The sequence below is a fragment of the Carassius gibelio genome, chromosome B6 (genome assembly GCF_023724105.1).
Source record: "Carassius gibelio isolate Cgi1373 ecotype wild population from Czech Republic chromosome B6, carGib1.2-hapl.c, whole genome shotgun sequence".
Taxonomy (NCBI): Eukaryota; Metazoa; Chordata; class Actinopteri; order Cypriniformes; family Cyprinidae; genus Carassius; species Carassius gibelio.
In genome coordinates, this window is record NC_068401.1 from 6745182 (window position 1) to 6760253 (window position 15072).

General features: G+C 35.6%; 1 protein-coding gene across 2 annotated transcripts in view; it reads right to left on the reverse strand.

The window, feature by feature from the left end:
* cntn4 (contactin 4) overlaps window positions 1-14172 on the reverse strand; it is a 121733-nt gene extending 107561 nt beyond the window's left edge. For both annotated transcript variants that reach the window (XM_052559638.1, XM_052559637.1), the window contains exon 1: window positions 13945-14172. The gene's annotated coding sequence lies outside the window, so the exon portion shown is untranslated. The remainder of the gene's footprint in view (window positions 1-13944) is intronic.
* Window positions 14173-15072: the final 900 nt, after the last annotated feature.

Consider the following 15072-nt stretch of genomic DNA (forward strand, 5'->3'; position numbering starts at 1 on the left):
TTCCAAAGAGCTTTCCAGATTGAAAATCACAAGGGTTGCTGAGATTGAATCCACTTTATTTCCTGAAAAGTAACGTCAACAACTTAAGCTAAGGATTTGTCGACGCATCATGTCTAATATCTTATCTGTATTTCAATCAGTCCAATCTCCAGGTCACCCTCCACCCCTCCTCCTCAACCCCAGCTCCACCTTAATCTGCTCTCACATACTAGCTCTCCTTCTCTGTGCCTGGGTTAGAGGGATATTTTCTTTCATCTGAAACCAGAGCGGCCAAGTACAGCCTACACTTCAGACTGAAAATCTGCTAGATCTACATTGATGTGATGTGCGGATATGGGTTTTTTCTATATCAAGATATGTCAATAGCAGATCCTCTATCACTACTTTGCCCTTTGGAAATGCCCTTTACACCTGGTAGAAGACAAAGGATATTTCCAATGGACAAAAAAGTAAGAGTTAAGTTCCTGATATTTTTATTGCCATTTTAAAAGGAACATCCTCATTTACTCACCCACATGTTGTTCCAAACCTATGTGGCTCTATTTCTTTTTTATTATTATTATTATTTTTATTTGGCACACAATGAAAGAGATCTCAAGGTTCAAAAATAGCAGAAATATCATAGTGAAACCATAAAACTAAAATAAAAAAATAAACCATTAACATTATATTCAAAATTATCTAAAACCAATAATACTGATTACTAATTAAAGCACTAATTAAAATTAAGCATGAAGCACTAATTAAATCTGAGATCTTATTTTCAGGGAATGATGGATAAAAGTTGGTCTATCTCTCTCATAAGACAGGCTAAAAATAATAATAATAATTAAAAAAAGAATACAAGTCAAAAGTCTGGAATAGTGAATATTTTTTATGTTTTAAAATAAGTTTTTTAATGCTTGCCATGGCTGTCTATATAACTGATTAAAAAGTAAAAACAGTAATAATAGGAAATTGCATTTAGACAAACTGTTTTCTGTGTTAATAGATTTATTTCAGTAAAGCTGAATTGTCAGCAGCCATTTCTGTCTTCAGTGTCAGCATGATCCTTCAGAAATCATTCTAATATGCTGATTTAGTGCTCAAGAAATATATATATATATATATATATATATATATATATATATATATATATATATATATATATATATATATATATATAAATTTAACAGTTCCATTGTAAAATGTCATTGAATGTTTTGCCCAACATCTCCTTTTTTTCATTGGAAATTATGTAGAAACAGCTTGAAAGTGAGTAAACGATAACAGAATTTTCACATTAGGCTTTTGGTTTCTTTAAATTATTATAAATACTAAATCACACCAAAATAGCAAGATGACAACTTTTGCCAAAAACACACACAACATTACATATATTTTACAGTAAAACAAGCAATTTAAACAATTTGCTAAAAAAACATATTTCTTAAGAAATGTCTCTATTAGCATGCTGTTTCCAAGTACAGGTTATTGCTGTGATTGATCGGAAGATCAAATGTGAACGATCTGATGACACGCTTGCACTGAAACGCTCTAAATGAGAGCCATTTCTTTCCTTTTCCAAGGGGTCAAGGGACAAAAACATTTAAATGAGGACCACTGAGCTCGGCCTTCACAGGCATGCTGATTCGACCACAAGCTTTAATTTGTAGCTGATACTTAGACATGACTGAGAAGGCCAACAAATGAGGTGGAGAATCCAGACCGCAGAACAAGCTACACAATTGATCCAGCAGAGGATGGGGTTAATGTGCTATTTCAAGACATGTGTTGATCAAATCTAGGGCACTCATGCCTCTCAACTTACAATGTGAATTGTTTTATTGTCTCCCGTTTGTTCACAAATGAAATGCTCAATCTTATAGTCAAGAACATCTCGCAACACACTCTCATGAAAACCTTCCTGTAGTGACTTTCAAACTACACAAAGAATATGACAACACAATTTTGAGTCTGATATTGATTTACAGTATGCAATTCAAAAAATGAAGTTATTACTATATAACATACATAAAGATACAATACTCCCAGTCTCTTTTTGTGCCAATAATAAATATAGTTCCTAACAAAGCCTGTATAAATTCATATGATGCTTTTTAAAAGATTATTTTTTTGTGTATTTAGTGTAACAGAATATGCTGACATGCTTTAATGTTCAAAAAACACATAATTTTTCAAATACTGTCCATTATTGTAGGTCCTCTATGCCCCGCCTCTCTCAAACGTGTCGTTTTCTACAAAGTCCCTCCTTCCGACAAGCGCAGTCTGCAGCGAGGTGTACACTGATTGGCCAACTGACCCAAATAATATAAATGTAAAATGTAAAATAAATGTAAAGACAGTTAATAATAATAGTCAATTGCAAATACTTAAACTAATAACAAATCATACTTACAGTAGCTAATTCAGAAGCACCAGATTGTTTGTAAGAAGTCAGAATGACCTCCTCTCCTAGGTTCACGAAACAGTCATCCATAAAATGCATTGCTGTTCTGTTGTAAGTAATCTTAAAGATTCCTTAATGCATCTACTTTTGGAAAGCCAAATAAAGTGCTTTTACTTTCGCCTAGATACACACAGCATCTCTCTGACACGGCTGCTTCAACACCAACTGCGGTTACTGAAACCATGCCTTCTTTTTTTTGCATGAACATTTGGGCAGCATTACGCAAATTTTTCCACATAGTGATGTAGACATTTGGGGGCGTGTTTGAATGAGCCATTTTAGGGGGGCGTTTCAGAGTCTTAACTTTGATAAAAAATTTATCTTCGGTCAGTCTGGATAAGCAACTGCTGTATATATAACAAAATATATTAAGTCTGAATCTACTACATATGTCTTCACTCAAAAACATCACAATTTCAGAAGTTTGCCAACAAAACACTTGCACAAACTCAGAACTCAACTGTGCAAGTAGTTTACTTGTATTTGTGATGTGTGAGAACTGTAAAATGCATTCACTGATATATGACTAACAGTGTAATTCATATAAAGCTATTATCTATTGTCTAGTGCTGTCATGGAGTTTAGCTTGCAATCAATGTCCTTTGAACGTGTGTTCAAAAACTGTCACCGTGCTTTCTTTTTATAAAATCTATTTTCAAAGTAGCTATATGTTTCTTAAGTGACATGCTTCCATCTTTCATGCTTTTTTTTTTTGGGCCAGAAAATCCCTCTCTCCAAACCAGAGAGGAGCCCAGGGTGCTGAAAGTCAGGCATGCATTGGTGCATCAATGACAAGCACTCAGAAAGATGGGTGAGGGAGTGCATGAGCATAAAAAAAAGAGTCACCGCTGCTGCATGGAGCTTCAGGCAATGGCTGATATAAAGAGAGTGGCTTAAAATGTCTTCTTATGGTTTGCAACGCAAAGCCGCACAAAAGTCTTTCTGCTGCCTCTTTCTGAAGCTGAGCTCTTTGTGTTGGCTGTAACCTTCATGGCTGAGCCACTCTGTCTTTGCCAATCTCGTTACAATGTAGGGAGCCGAATAGGATTCGCAGTCAAAGGTTCAGTGAGATCTGGCTGCTTTGTCACTTCCTCTTCACGGTATCTGTCAGCTTGCCTTCATTTATTTAAATACTATATGGTAAAATACTATTTATACTCTGTAAATGTCATTATGAAGTCAAAACATATTCACTTTCTTACTGAAGGTTCCTGGTCTTATCATGAACTTTTCATAGCTTCATATTAATCCAGTATTAATTAAACTGCTTTGGAGCTCCAGGAACATGACACAATGACAATACTGAATTGGATACTAGAAAACTGAAATGTTAATTATTTATCACAAAATAATTACACTGCTCCTTTTGTTTGGCTGTTAATAGCTACAGTTAAAGGATGTACCATACGAGCAGAGGCCACAGCCATGCTAACCAGTCAAACCTTGACCCCTTGGTACTCCTAATCTTTAAGCTTTAAAAATCTCTCTTTCCCATCCACAACCTAAATTGGCTGCTGGCCTGCTGGCTTGAATTTTGCTCATGGAAGAAGGAATACCAGTCATGAGAGATCATGGCTGTGTTTAAAGCATAGCCTACTTGTAAAGCATTCAAGACAACTTAAAAGGGAGTATACTATTTTTAATTTATTAAAAATAAATAATGAATTACTATATACATATATTCAATTATGCTATTAATTATACTATAAAACATTTTAATATAGTACTATGGTTCATATAAATGAACAGCATCTGTGAAATATAATCAGTCAGGTATCAAGCATGTGCAAACTGCACGCAAATATTATTCTGGTTTCAAAAATGAATGAGAATGGAGCCATTGGGTATCAGCATGAAATCACAGCTGACCTCATATTTACTTTTTAAATGCACATTTCTGGTTGTATTGTGCATTATTCATCTGTTCATGTTCTTTCAAAGGAAATAAATGTCTGTCCTCATGAACCTTTATCAAAATGTAATAACTTGCTAGTTCTGCTTTTCAGCCATCTTACTTTCAACGCATCTCCAGCCACATGGCTTCATTTTGGTATGTATCATCCACTTTTTACTATCAAATCAATTTCTGACAAATAAAATAAAGTCCTTCCATACATTATTTCTCACTGAATATATGGAACGGTGTTTAAAATGGTTTCATTTGTAAATGAGTCGCATTACAGCGGTAAAATGAGTTGTGAACGACGTCATGGATCATGGATATAAATGGACAAATTTTGATTTAGCAAGAATACATTTGTAAGAACACAACAACTAGAAAATAAAAGAATTCCAGATTCATTAAAACAGAAATATATAAGAAATATAGCACCAAAGTCATATTTTTGAAAGTTGTACAAGATTTATAAGCAGTAGCTGGGAGTGTGAAATTGCAGTCAATGTTGCCTGTGCCTTAAGCTTTACTACCAAACAAGATCTCACATCGACAGCTGACAAATGCCCAAGGCTGTGAGTTCTGCTGTACTGGACACTCTTTGCCATAGCAGTATCTTAGGCTGACAACAATAAATCCACCACTAATACGCTGCAATGTCCACAGAACCCAAGTTTAGCACCAGAGATCTGCAGAAATTAGCAATAAAAATCCACAGAATAAAACCCCGCCCTTTGAGTGAGGTCGCAAAAATATAGTACCAACATCACTAGAGGGTTAAAGGAGGGCCAACATCAATCAAGGTTTTCTATCAAGTCAGATTACTTAAAAAGCATATGACCTGAAAGCACAAAAGCCCTGCTAACATTGTTATCACTACCTTTAGATGAATATATATATATTATGCAGCACGTCTCAGATTAATGATACTTCCCTTTGCAAGTACCTTGTTATGCTCTAATAAAACATGGACCCATTTCAAATGCTCTCTTCGAATTTAAATGTACCAACACCTAATAATCTGCAGTACTTGACATCTTATTTAATGACTCATCTACTTGTTACTGATTTATGTAATACAAATGTAATGTTTCACCTCTAGCCCTGCAACAATGGCTTACTGATTCTACTCTGCTCAAACTGCAGCTTGCTGCCCCATAAAGGCCTTTGCTATGGTCCTATATTACAGTCTAAGCTAAATTACAATCTGAGCCTTGAACAATAATAGCATCAACAACATAACACCACCACTATTACATCACCATTATGACAGGAACAATACAAATTTTTGTGCCTCTCCAACTATTTAGCACAGTGCCAATGATGAGCTGGATTAGCCAACGACTCAACAGAGCCACCCTTGTTTCTGGCAGATGTGTCCCAACCAGACTGTGTAAACCAACAAAGGCCAAATACATGTCATTTTTAGAATTAAAATGATTGATGGATGGATGGATGGATGGATAGATAGATATTGTTGTATGATAGACCTGTTATATGTAGTGGACGTAACTAACATTCCATCTGCAACATTAACACATGCTGTAGCCTGCTGTAACATTTAGACAGGAAGTGCTCATATTTGTGCTCATTTTGAAAAGGGCACTTGTTATATAAAGGCTACTTGGTCTTGATATGCACACTTGCTTTTCTGCAGGATAGCAGCCTACATTTTTTAAGTATCACTCCATCATTTCCCCCCTCAGAGACAATGCATTTTTTAAATGTCATTTTTGCACAGCTTGTCTAAATTGTGGGTTTTAGCAAACTCCAGCCCTGGATCCCACATTTGACAAAGAAATGCTCAGTAGCCTTCAGTCAGCCTGTCAAATCAAGATCAGCCGCTGATTCATTATCACGGTCCAACCATAATTCACATCAAGGCGACTTATCTGACCAGATAAGATGAGATGACATTCAATCCAACATGGTAATGTAATTCAAAGCTTTTTTAATAGCGAGCAAATCGCTTTGCTACTTCTCAAACCTGAGCCACTGGGAGATGATTATATTGTGAATTGCCTTAGTCCTTCAGGACATATTTTTGAGAACTAAAAATTATGTATTTAGAGTAAAAGACTCCACATTTCTATTACTGCTAAGACACGAGGGCCTGGATTTTGCTTCAGTGCAACGATTTGTCAGAAGCGCTCAGAAAATTGGAGTAATCTCTCATACCTGAGAAGTCATGTGAGGACACACAATGGCATGGGTATAGTATAACCAAAGAAGACAGCAAGTTCTGTGTAATTTATAGTAGTACTGTCCTCAGAATGCATATTTCTGCCATTTTTCAAGGTAAAAATGTGAAACCTACTGTATATTGCAAGTGCTCACAATCAAATCACCAAACTAAGGATACACAATATATCTGACCACAGCAGTTACAGAGCAATATTTTTTCAGTTTATGTTTCATAGATTCATATGTATTGGCCAACATTGGCGAGAAAATGAATTAAATACATTTAATGTGTTTTCTGTACGTACATCACAGTACATTTTTAAAAAAATCCCTGATCATTTACTAAGTCTGTTTAAAAAACTGCAAATGGCTGCAGATTTGCACCATTGCACATGCAAAAAGTCAATTTTCATAGTTTTAAAGGCACAGCAGCAAAATAAACAGTATGTTTACTTTTAGCACAAAATAACACATGATAAAATGCTAAAACAGAGCATAATTTTTCATATACATCTTTTTTTTTTATCAGTCATTGCCCTAACCAGCCATGATTAGATTTTTACTTCTGCTGCACCCACCCACACTGAAATCTCATTGGTGGAAAACCTCTGCTCATACTGTAACTGTATACTGAACACCATATATGTTCTCGGTGGCTTTGAATGTGATGCATCACACAGCAATGGTCAGAGATAATGGTCAAAGAGGGGGTGGAAAATTGTAATGAAAAATAAAAATTATAGGACAATTATAGTGTTTTTGAGCACTGGAAAAATATATAAAGTGGACCTAAGGGGAACAAATACCCAATATGGCTCCTTTAATGCTATAAAAATCTGTTATAACTTTAATAATTTAAATGTTAAAATAATGCACCAGCACAAACACTGCTCACTTCTTTCAAGACAAACGACATCATAATTTTAATCTCACTCAGATGGCTTTATTCCTCATGGACAGAAGCCTCATGTTTGTTTTCCAAAGCATAAAGTAGTAGAATGTTTTTAGCACCATCTGAACTCCCAAGAACATTGTCTTCGATTTCTCATAAGCACTTCAAAACACACCCATGTGGTTTGGCAGCACTTTTCTGATTAAACAATTTGCTTGACAAGGCCATCATTAAAGCACATCATATACGACATCTCTATTTGACATCTTAAGTTTACTAAAGGGAGGAATAATCAGACAGCATTTTAAATGTAAATAATAAAACTGGAATCACAGCACCAGTAGTTACATAAATGCCTTATCATGTTATGCTCCACTAATGAAACCCACAATTACCCATATTCCCAAAGGAATATGTTGCACCATGATTGCATAAGAAACAACAGACAATAGGTCTGTAACACATTTAGAAATGGCAGATATGGGATACAGTTCAGTGAATCTGAACTAATACAGAACCACAGATTATTTGAGACATGTGCTGGTTATTAAACCATCCGCAAAACCAGTTTTCACTTTCTTTTTATGGGTTTAGATAAATAACGATGCACTAACCAACGCACGAACCAAAAAGTAATATGGTGTTGCCATGTTTCATATAACATACATAACATATGTAACATACATAACATTACACATCAACATTATACAATTATATGATTATATATCGTACTGCGAGCTGTTAAATGCTAGAATCTGACTGGTTAACGAACATTATAAGATGTGCAATTATTTTCAGGGAAATGAACAACTCAAGTAGGGAGGCAGATCTTGATCGCATTACATGTCCATATCACTTCAGCCAAGATTTCAGTTATTTCAAAGGTCCTTACAGCTTACAACAGCAAAATAACCTAAACCCACATTGACATTGACCAAGCAAATAAATATAGTAAACAACAAGAGAAAAAACGACTAATTATTTCATTTTATGATAATTTTATGAATGGAAAGCTGCACATACAATCTTTTCCCGTTCTCTATCCCTTACAGACGCACACACATACAGTACAGACACACACTCACTCACTCACTCACTCACTCACTCACACAGAAGCAGTGCTGCTCTGACAATTTTTATCAGTAAAATAGTTTAGCAAACTACATGACATTTCTCACAAGTGACGCATTAACGGCACTGTTCTTGAAGAAGATGAACTTACAGTTTCATTATTAGTAGAGACGCTGCTGCCGAACACTGTTGAGATCCATTCAATTATTAGAAAATAATGCAAACCTGAGGCTTCATCACCTCAGGTGTGCATTATTTTCTAATAATTCAACACCCCATCATTAATTATTCCTTCCTTACTGTATATGAATCTTAATTGGTAATCATTCAGTATATAATATTACGCTTGCTTTTCCATGGTACTGTCATTGTTAAATCTAGTGTGGTGCAAATAAAAATACATTTATACGATTTTTAGACTGTAAAAAAAAAAAAAAAAACATAATTTTAATGTGTCTGTAACCCTGAAATCTGAAAATAAAAGCAGCTCACAAGTCCATTCACATAACTGGACATTAAGGAATAATAAAAAAAGGCACAATGGCGGTGTTATTAAAATGAATGATAGCACTGTTTGTGGCTGGACTACTTGCAGTCATGTATGAGGATCATTACATGAAGCCGAGGAGCTTAAAAAATACAGCTTGGAGACATTAAGTGGCAGTGATAACAGCAGAATAAAAGAAGAGGACTGCTTTAATGGGAACTTTTTTAAACACGCTGAATACTGAATGCACACTCACTCAATACTTTGCATATTTGCCCAAACAATAGCTTTAGTACCCCTGAACAAGCATAACAAACCGACCCCAAAGATTTGATTTTACAGCAATTCCTTTAGACGGTAATCTTGGAAGTGGAAAAAAGGAAACAGTACTGCACCGATGCCCCTCCACTATTCTCAACCTTACATTTTCACCTGTCTTCAAAAATCACTTCAAGGCAATTTCTCACAAAACACCCTTTTTGAGGGGTTCCTTTAAATCCATTTGATCCCAATAACAACACAGCTTTACCTCTCATCTATGGTCCTGAACCCTAAAAAAAAATAGTTTTGGAATTGTGTGAAAGAGTCTTCTACACTATTACACACAGCTGTCAGCTTTCCTGAACTTCAAGCCAATATGGAATAAAACATTAAGTGTTAAAACAAAAGCGAGACTTTGTTTTCCCAGTAGCGTTTATGTCTTCAGTTTAGCCTTTTAGCCATCAGTGCTAAACACTGAACGCTATTAATAAACCATCAGAACCAGTGCTTTGTGAGCAAATGCATTCAATACACCCTTTTCACACTCTCTCGAGAGGTATCTGAGAAATAATCATTTTTAGTGCCAGCGGGATTGTTTTTCCTAATTGACAGCCATCTTAGATCCATTAGTGCACTACTGTCAGTATACTCGGCTTTGATCTGTGATGTCAGCTGGATCAATTTCAATGCTTGGCAAATATGCAAATAATTCCATACCAGAGACGTGTCAAAGGCACTCAGCGTATGCTTGCGCTAAGACACTGGCTGTCTCTCGATAAAAACAAAGAAAGGGGTGGAAGAAAGTGAGAGAGAGAAAAATAAACCGACTTTGAGATTCCACAATGGCTAGATGAGAGGGGGAAAAATTCATCTTAATATGACACAAGAGGCTTACAAGTCTCAGCATGTGCACGGGCGAAAGAAGTATCAGGGGCCCACAGCCTCTCTGTGCATAATAATGTTTTGAAAAATCGCACGCTGCTGTTTGCTTTTAAAAACCTACAGAGTGCATCGCCAAAAGGAGAGTCTCTTACTGGAGGCACAAGGTGGGCGACAGAGATCATTTGTCTTTATTTGCCGGGCTTCACCCTGGTTTACCACATGGTCCGCTGGGAGAGGAGAGCCCTTAGATTAGACGCTAACGGACTCCTCGGGACACTGTCCAAAATGCTATTTTGCCTGGCGTGAGAGTGGCCAGCTGTGCCTAGCCCACATGTAAATGACGGCTTTGTTGCTTTGTTAACTCAGGCCGCCCCATGCATTCGCTCTATGTCAACGTATGACTTAGGAGGATACAGTAACAACAGGAGAGTCCCAATGGGCTCTATATTTCCCTGAAGGAAGCAACATGGTGTAAAGCTCCTAGCAAAGACAAAGAGTATTCAAAATACTAGATCAATCAAAACACTTAAAGGGACAGTGCACATCATTAACTCCCCCGCACGCACTGAAGAAAATCGGTTGCATAACAATTTGCACTCAGGAATTGCTATAAAATTTCAGAAACAGACACAAAGAGCAAGTAACACAAACGTTTTTAATTGAATTTGTAAAATTGTTGAAATTATTAACTTCATTAAAAAAAGAAGAATCATTTTGACAGTGTGTCATTACAAAGCTGACGGAAAAACACAAAAAAATATATTTTAAAGAAAGTCTAAAAGCAAACAACACTGAAGCTCACTGACTTTCAAAATCTTTAGAGTTTCACCGAATAGAAACATCAGGTTCAGAATGACCAAAAAACAGGTGATTGAAACAATATGAACTTTTGGTTGACCTGACTGCTGTATAATTAACAAACAGCCTGACTTGTGTTCATAATGATACACATCTCAGATCTGCATTCCTCTCGTAAAAGCTGAATATTTATTATAATTTTTTTTATATTACTTAAAAAAATAGTTTCACAAGTTTCAACAGAGTGATCACAAACAAACACTTCTACGCAAGGAAGTTACAATTAATGTCACCATATTTTACTTATTAGTCGCCTTCACACGTCTGTTGCCAATGAAGGGAAAATGAAGTGTAAAATGAAAACGACCTGTTAAACTCTTCAGCCCTGACCTGCATGCACATACTGTGTGTGCATTTTATAAAGAAGCGGCCTTCCTGACAGATTTTCTCAGTGCTTCCACCAGCAGACACCATCCATTGAAATTTTTATGAAATCCAACCACCCCAGAATCTTTATAATGTCACTTGCACTACATCACTTCTGACAGGCAGCCATGCTTAGCGTAAGAACACACTCGCTCTCATACTTTCGTCTTGATAACGCCGTGAACTATTTGTGACCGTGTAGTATATCAAAAGTCCATCCAAAACGCCATCAGTTTTCCCGCATAATGACAAAACATTACTATCAAAGACGATAATTATGCAACATATTCTCCCATCAGCAGTGTTTTGACATTAGATGTTAGCCTGATTTATACAAATCTCATTTGCATGCAGGCATGCAATCACACCGAATTTGTCTCTAATGTTTTGCGACGAACATTAACCAGGCTGCTTTGAAAGAAATGCCTGCACTGTGAGCGAAAAGCCTGTTATGTTATAGCCTGACCGGTGATTAACATTAAATATGATCCATATAAAACCTCATCTGCTTGGCCACCAGACGAGATGAGATTGTACTCAACACAGGGAGCTGCAGTCTGGGATGCTGAGCGACAGATGCTAGATAAGTCTATCCAACCACATATACATATGAGGTCTATGACTTCAGTTTTATTTAGATCGCTCAAGAATATACAGTATTGTGAGCCATGTAGCGGCTAAATCAATAAATAAATCAAACGAGGAGCAAAATATAAGAAAGCTATGACTTTTAACATGTGATGCAAAAAAGTAAATCAGTCAAGGGAAATAAATAAATAAATTCTGAGTGGTTTATAGAGTTTGTGGACAGCAATAATCAGTAAATCCGGCCGGATTAAGCGATGGAGGGACAGTGAGAGCGGATTAATAAACATCTGCGGAGGCACTAGTCTCCAACATGACTCTCTCTAACCGAATCAAACCCAGAGCATATCAGATCATTAACCCCAGCGCAACATGTCTCAAAGCATCAGTAATGCACACCCGTCCTGACGTTAATGCGCTCTGTACACAACCCAACACCAGCTGTTTCAGTATGTAAGATCAATTCGAGCAAGCTTCGAAAAGTCAACAGTGATGATGACTTTCACAGCAAACATCACGATGCTTGTCACTTTTACTTGATTAAAAGCAACAAACAAATATTTACTTTTTGAAATCAATGACTAGCCTTAGTATATGTTCAAAATATAATATACATACACACATACATACTGTATAACAATAGATATACTGTATGTTCACACACACACACACACACACACATATATATATATATATATATATACTGTACACGTTCCTCGTCAACAAGTGAAAAGTAACGTGATATGAAGCAGTGCCTCCACGTGATTGGCTGATCATACTGTCAGCTGGGTAATGTTATCGTAACAGGTGCACAAACTGGCCCGAATGTGTCAAATGAGAGAAAATGGGCAGACTCGTTAAAGAGTAAACAACTCACCCACTCACATATCATTTCTGTCATGAACTTGAAATGACTTGAAATGCAAAATGATCTGTGAGCGATACAGTTTTTAGCGAATGAACCAAAGGTACACTCCTGTGCCTTCCGCCATCATGACACCTGCAGTGCTTACTGAGGATTTGATGAATAATGATCCCAGAGAAGGTCACTTTTAGCCATAATAGCCAATCAACAGTTTGAATTCATAAGAACATACAAAGTATTTGTGCTAGCTACTGCAGCACTAAAATTACTTTTGAAGCAATGCAAAACTAAAAAAAAAACTAAAAAAAATAAATATATATATATATATATATATATATATATATATATATATATATATTCAAGGCTATTTGTTTTATGCATGTAATCAAAGCACATCAAATTTGTTAAAGACAAAATAATAATACAAATAAATAATTATAGAATTCTGTCATTTTTTTGTCAATTTTTTTTTTTTTTTTACTTTTATCACAAACTTTACAAAATTTAAGGTAAGCTATTTTCCATATACCAAATATGCCCAGTAAACATAACACTGGAACAATATTGGAACAAAATTGCACACACATACACATTTACTAGTGATCATTTACAATATTTTTACAGTTCTACTGATAATATACTGTCAGTTCAACTAAATTATAATTCTACTAATAATTCTACTACTCTAATTGTCATTTTCCAACTAGAAACATGTAGCTTATTATATATATATATATATATATATATATATATATATATATATATATATATATATATATATATATATATATATATATAAGGCTTTGACATTATATATGCTACTACTACTACATCTTCTATCACTAGGAACTACTACTCACAATTTTAATGCTAAATAATAATTAATTGATCTTCTGTGGTTTGCTCGTCTGTCGCAAACATAGAAATGTCTTGTAATAAATGGAGAGACGTCTAAGCAGTCGTCAAAGTAAGCATGTGTCCCTTCTAAGTAAATGCCTAAGAAAATACGTCGCTAGCCAAAAACAAAAGGCGAAACGTGCAACGGCATACTCACTCTCCGCATATGTTTGAAGTGCAGGCAGAGCAGCAATATAAACGCGAGTTCAGCGTGACTGAGCGATGCACAGCTGATAACTAAAGACGCACTTACTGTGATACATCGAGCCTCTTCCCTTCCTCTGAGTGATACGAGCTCTCTGCGAGACGCCCACTGAACCGAGCATCCGAATAGCACGGAGCGGATCTCCAAAAAAGTGCCGCTTAATGGCAGAAGATGTGAGCGCCAGCGTTGAGCTGGAGATATCGCGCTATCCACACACGGTCCCCGCTGATTCCTGCATTAGATCAACATGAGCCGCGCTGCTCGTGTGGCACGGGGTGGGCACCTCCCACATACTGTGCTGAAGGGCTCCCAAAGAGTCACACAAATCACATCATCTTTGTGTCACGAAGGGCTGAGGCTTTGACATTAGGGATACGAGGACACAGCTGATATGGCAGAAACGTAAACTTGCAGTAAAATGTGCCCATTTATTATTCACTTGGCTTTCAAGACGGCGGGATGCTTTAGAATAAATCTACTGCAAAGAGTAAAAATATGCTCTGTAAAAAAAATTTAGTAATAAAATAAAAGATGGAACAAAATACTTTTTCTTAACAGATATTTTAAATATATTAAACATATATATTATGTGCGTGTTTATATATATATATATATATATATATATATATATATATATATATATATATATATATATATATATATATATATATATATATATATGCATACACATTATAAACTAAGCAGGTGACGTATATTAAGCATGTTCACTAAGGCAATATGTACACATGGTAAAATAAAACTATTATGTAAAAAAAAAAATATTGGGTGAATTGTCAATCTCTGAATTCCTTGTGCAATCCATTTGTCTGGATGTTAAAAACTTAGAGAGTAACAAAAATGGAAGCTTAACTAAATATTACAGTGGGCTGCTGTTAATAATAAATAATATATTTTTTTTATTTTAACAAAACCACTTACTTTAGATATTACCACATTTCTAGTCACAAATTAATAATAACAATGTTCATAATAAAAAGGGGGCATTTTTAAAGGTCAATTAAGCAGCTGATCAAATAACAAAAATATGCTCTAAGAATGTTCGGCTAAATTTCCCATTATATTATGAAAATGTTATTTTGGAATGTGCAATATTCCAAGAGGTATATTTCATTTTAGAATTTTGCAAACATTTAATATATTTAAAAACTTAACATT